The sequence below is a fragment of the Hibiscus syriacus genome, unplaced genomic scaffold, assembly GCF_006381635.1.
Source record: "Hibiscus syriacus cultivar Baekdansim isolate YM2019G1 unplaced genomic scaffold, ASM638163v2 tig00011277_pilon, whole genome shotgun sequence".
NCBI classification, from domain to species: domain Eukaryota; kingdom Viridiplantae; phylum Streptophyta; class Magnoliopsida; order Malvales; family Malvaceae; genus Hibiscus; species Hibiscus syriacus.
Window position 1 is genome coordinate 25001 of NW_024062247.1, and position 5000 is coordinate 30000.

The 5000-nt window shown below is 48.9% G+C and overlaps 2 non-coding genes across 2 annotated transcripts in view; both read right to left on the reverse strand.

Moving 5' to 3' along the window:
* Positions 1-387, reverse strand: part of LOC120204697 — a 3363-nt gene extending 2976 nt beyond the window's left edge. The window contains exon 1 of the ribosomal RNA XR_005523963.1: positions 1-387. This exon is cut by the window's left edge and continues 2976 nt beyond it. This is a non-coding gene — a ribosomal RNA (28S ribosomal RNA).
* A 229-nt stretch (positions 388-616) lies between these two features.
* LOC120204704 lies at positions 617-772 on the reverse strand. The gene has a single exon (XR_005523967.1). It is a non-coding gene; the product is annotated as a 5.8S ribosomal RNA (ribosomal RNA).
* Positions 773-5000: the final 4228 nt, after the last annotated feature.

The following is a 5000-nucleotide window of genomic DNA, read 5'->3' on the forward strand; positions in this document are numbered from 1 at the left end:
TCTTTTTTCAAAGTCCTTTTCATCTTTCCCTCGCAGTACTATTTCGCTATCGGTCTCTCACCCGTATTTAGCCTTGGACGGAATTTATCGCCCGATTAGGGCTGTATTCCAAAACAACCCGACTCGTATACAGTGCCTCATGGTGCGACAGGGTCCAGGCACGACGACGCTCTCACCCTCTACGGCGCCCCTTTCTAGGGGACTCGGGCCTAGTCCGTCACTGAGGACGCTTCTCCAGACTATAATTCAGATGCCGAGGGTGACCGATTATCAAGCTGGCCTCTTCCCGGTTCGCTCGCCGTTACTAAGGGAATCCTTGTAAGTTTCTTTTCCTCCCCTTAGTGATATGCTTAAATTGAGCGGGTAGTCCCGCCTGACCTGGGTCGCGATATGAGCACCACAAGTGAGATGCCAAGAGGATCATAGAGTCCAGATCGGCGAGCGCACATGACTCAGAACGAGGATGCTCAAGGTATTACCACCGATCATCGTAGCACCGTGACGTCATGTACTCAATTTTAGACCAACCATGAGCGTTTTGCGCATGGGAGGCAAATTTACGCACACAGCTCAATCGATACCCTATGATTTTGGTTCGGATGGGGGCAACGATGCATGACACCCAGGTAGATGTGTCCTTGGCCTAATGGCTTGGGGTGCAACTTGCGTTCAAAGACTCGATGGTTCATGGGATTCAACAATTCACACCAAGTATCACATTCTGCTACGTTCTTCATCGATGCGAGAGCCAAGATATCCATTATTGAGAGTCATTTTGTGTTTTCACGACAAAGCAGTCGTATCTATGGCGCACGCTCACCATGAACAGGGCGAGGACAGGACACGACTGCCTTTTCATTTTAATTCCTTGGCGCGATTCATGCCGGGGGTTGTTCGTTTTGCCTCGGAGACACCCGGTCGTGCCACCCAACAGCATGAAGTGCATGCGGGAGCAAGCGATCCAATGCTCCGAGATGTGGAGTGGTCGAGGGAAATACGCGACAAGTCCCCCTCCAGTTGTTGTTCGATAACGTGTTCGCGGGTTGTTCTACTAGGCAGGTTTCAAAAATGATACTTTCGTAGGTTCACCTACGAAAAGCTTGTTACGACTTCTCCTTCCTCTAAATGATAAGGTTCAGTGGACTTCTCGCGACGTCGTGGGTAGCGAACCACCCACGTTGTTGCGATTCGAAGACTTTACCAGATCATTCAATCGGTAGGAGCGACGGGCAGTGTGTACAGAGGGCAGGGACATAGTCAACGCAAGCTGATGACTCGTGCTTACTATGAAATCCTCATTTAAGACCAACAATTACAATGATCTATCCCCATCACGATGAAATTTCAAAGATTACCCGTGCCTGTCAGCCAAGGCTATAGACTCGTTGAATGCATTAGTGTAGCGCACGTGATGGCCCAGAACATCTAAGGACATCATAGACCTGTTATTGCTTCAAACTTCCTTGGCCTAAGCGGCCATAGTCCATCTTAGAAGCTAGCCACGGAGGATCACCTCCGTGTAGCTAGTTAGAAGGTTATGGTCTCGTTCGTTAATGAATTAACCAGACAAATCGCTCCACCAACTAAGAACGGCCATGCACCACTACCCATAGAATCAAGAAGGAGCTCTCAGTCTGTCAATCCATACTATGTCTGGACCTGGTAAGTTTCCCCGTGTTGAGTCAATTTAAGCCGCAGGCTCCACTTCTGATGGTGCCCTTTCGTCAATTCCTTTAAGTTTCAGGCTTGTGACCATACTCTCCCCAAAACCCAAAGACTTTGATTTCTCATAAGTTGCCGGCAGAGTCCTAAAACAACATCCGCCGATCCTTGGTCGGCATCGTTTTTGGTTGATACTAGGATGATATCTGATCATCTTCGAGTCCCCAATCTTCGTTCTTGATTAATCAAAACATCATTGGCAAATGCTTTCGCAGTTGTTCATCTTTCATAAATCCAAGAATTTCACCTCTGACTATGAAATACGAATGGCCCTGACTGTCCCTATTAATCATTACTCTGATCCCGAAGGCCAATACAATAGGATCGAAATCCTGTGATGTTATCCCATGCTAATGTATATAATTGTAGGCCTTCTTTGAGCACTCTCATTTCTTCAAAGTAACAGCGCCGGAGGAACGACCCGGCCAATTAAGGCCAGAAGCGCATCACTGGCAGTAGAGACGAGTAGACCAGTGCTCATCGTTAGGCGGACCGGTCGACCCAACCCTAGGTCCAATGACGAGATTTTTAACTGCAACAACTTAAATATACGCTATTGGAGCTGGAATTACCACGGCTGCTGGCACCAGACTTGCCCTCTAAGGGATCCTCGTTAAGGGATTTAGATTGTACTCATTCCAATTACCAGACTCGTAGAGCCCGGTATTGTTATTTATTGTCACTACCTCCCCGTGTCAGGATTGGGTAATTTGCACGCCTGCTGCCTTTCTTGGATGTGGTAGCCGTTTCTCAGGCTCCCTCTCCGAAATCAAACCCTAATTCTCCGTAACCCATCACCACCATAGTAGGCCACTATCCTACCATCGAAAGTTGATAGGGCATAAATTTGAATGATGCGTGGCCTGCACAAAGGTCGTGCGATCCGTCGAGTTATCATGAATCATCAGAGCAACGGGTAAATCCCGCGTCGAACTTTTATCTAATAAATGTATCCCTTCTAGAAGTTAGGGTTTATTGTACGTATTAGCTCTAGAATTACTATAGTTATCCGAGTAGAAAATACCATCAAACAAACTTTAACTGATTTAATGAGCCATTAGCAGTTTCACAGTTTGAATTAGTTCATACTTACACATGCATGGCTTAATCTTTGAGACAAGCATATGACTACTGGCAGGATCAACCAGGTAGCATTCCTTCGCGACATCGGGCATCGTATGGTCCTCAATCCAATGCCTTGGCAGTGGACGAGGACATAATAGGACACGAGCATCGTTCATTCCGAGGGACAAAAATGCGTAGGTATCGAGCGATGGGGCCGAGGGACCCTACGCTCATAAAATGTTCCGCATCCAAAAGAACGATCAAGAACTGATGCACCGCCGTGGCCGAGTATACATAAAAAGCACACATGGGACACCGAGTATGACTTAAGTCCACCACGTAGGTACAAGGACACAAGATGGAAGATGAATGGTAAGACATCCGAAATTCCATCGATTTTGGTACGCAACACAGGATCCCAATCGCACCCCTTGGGTTCGAAGACTGCAAGGGGATACATTGAAGAGGAGTGCGGCTCGATAGTTCGATGCATGTAGCATGGATCCTGCCGACACACACAACCATATCACCACTCCCACCGGTCCATAAACCATACAACCAATGACTTGGCCGATGAGCAGAGGAAATAATGAACGAGGGCACACCACAATTGATTGGCATGAAAACTAGACATAGGCGAGTATACCTGTCAATTTCCCATCACGAAGGCAACCAACAGCGACAAGTTTGTTTTGGTTCAAATATTTAACGACCTTTTTGTGAAGTCTTTTTTTTTTGGGGTTGGGTGGGGTGTGTGGCCTTTTTTGGTTTAGAGGAAATGGGTGGCCTTTTTTGGTTTTAGAGGAAAATGATGGCCTCTTTGAGTTTGAGTGGAGGAAAGGGCTGGCCAACTACTTTGATGAGGGGAGCATAACCCACTCGAGCTTCTATCTCGCTCCCCCAATAGGCCGTTACCAACAAAGGACTTGGTTCTGTGTGAAAAATGTCTTGGCAAGTAACACAGAGCCAATAGAGCACGCGAACTATACCAAAGCGAGGAGCAGTTACTGAGTTTGTCCGAACATGGAAAGACAATGACCAATGCACAGGTGGGTGCTACACCACTCCGAGTTGATACCTCGCCCAGGATATGGGGAAGAGCTTCATGAGTATCAGGCGCATCGACCATTCACACAATCACGTTCTTTCGGCTACCATGTCCGACTAGCCCCACCGGTGATGGGGGCTAACCCGTGCTAGCGCTAGGAGCTACCTTGCCCCCGTGGGGTGCCGAGGCCCGTACCCCCCGGGGATATCGGAGGGGATGCCAGGCCACTACCCCCTAAAGAGCTAAAAACACATAGGCAAAATGATACCAGTAGACATTGAAATGTCTGAAACGAGGACACTTTCTCCATCGCTCTTCTTGTGGCCACCTAATGGCCTTTTTTATGGCCATGAAGTGTATGGCTCCCGCATCCAAGTGCTTAACTGCAAGTATTATTCGTTGGTTTGACCTTTTGTCGGTTGTAGACCGCAACTAATGTCTGTTGTTTCCCACCATTCATCGAGTCCATCGATCGATTTAAACTCTCGAGGCACTAGTGCTTTTCAAATTATCTATTTCCAAGGGGGAGGGGCATTTTTCATTGTTTGGGACTTATAGAAGCTCCGATTGTGTCTCGCTGGAGCACCACCGGGAACCTTACCTATGGTGGGGGGCTCTGATGGCCGGTATGGGACCAGTCACAACCCTAGGGGAACCTGTCGGGCCTCAAGAACCATGCCCCTAAAGAGCTAAAAAAACTTAGGCAAAATGCTACAAGTAGACATTGAAATGTCTGAAATACAGACACTTCCTTCCCCACGCACCAGTGGGTCGTACGCTCTGCCCGACCCTGTGCGAGGCTCCCGCACCAGCGCTCGATTCTGTGCGGCACTCCTGCACCAATGGCCAGGGGTTATCGAGGCCCCCACACCCATTTCTCGACTCTATACGGCACTTCCGCACCCAAGGTCTGTGGTTACTGAGGCACCAGTCGGGGGTTGTCGATGGTGACCGAGGCTCCCGCACCCATGGTCCGGGGTTACCGATGGTGATCGAGACACCCGGCTGGGTTTACCGATGGTGACCGAGGCCACCCGCTTGAGATTACCGATGGTGATCGAGACACCCGTCTGGGTTTACCGATGGTGACCGAGATACCCGTATGGGTTTGCCGATGGTGACCGAGGCTACCTGCCTGGGATTACCGATGGTGATCGAGGCTCAC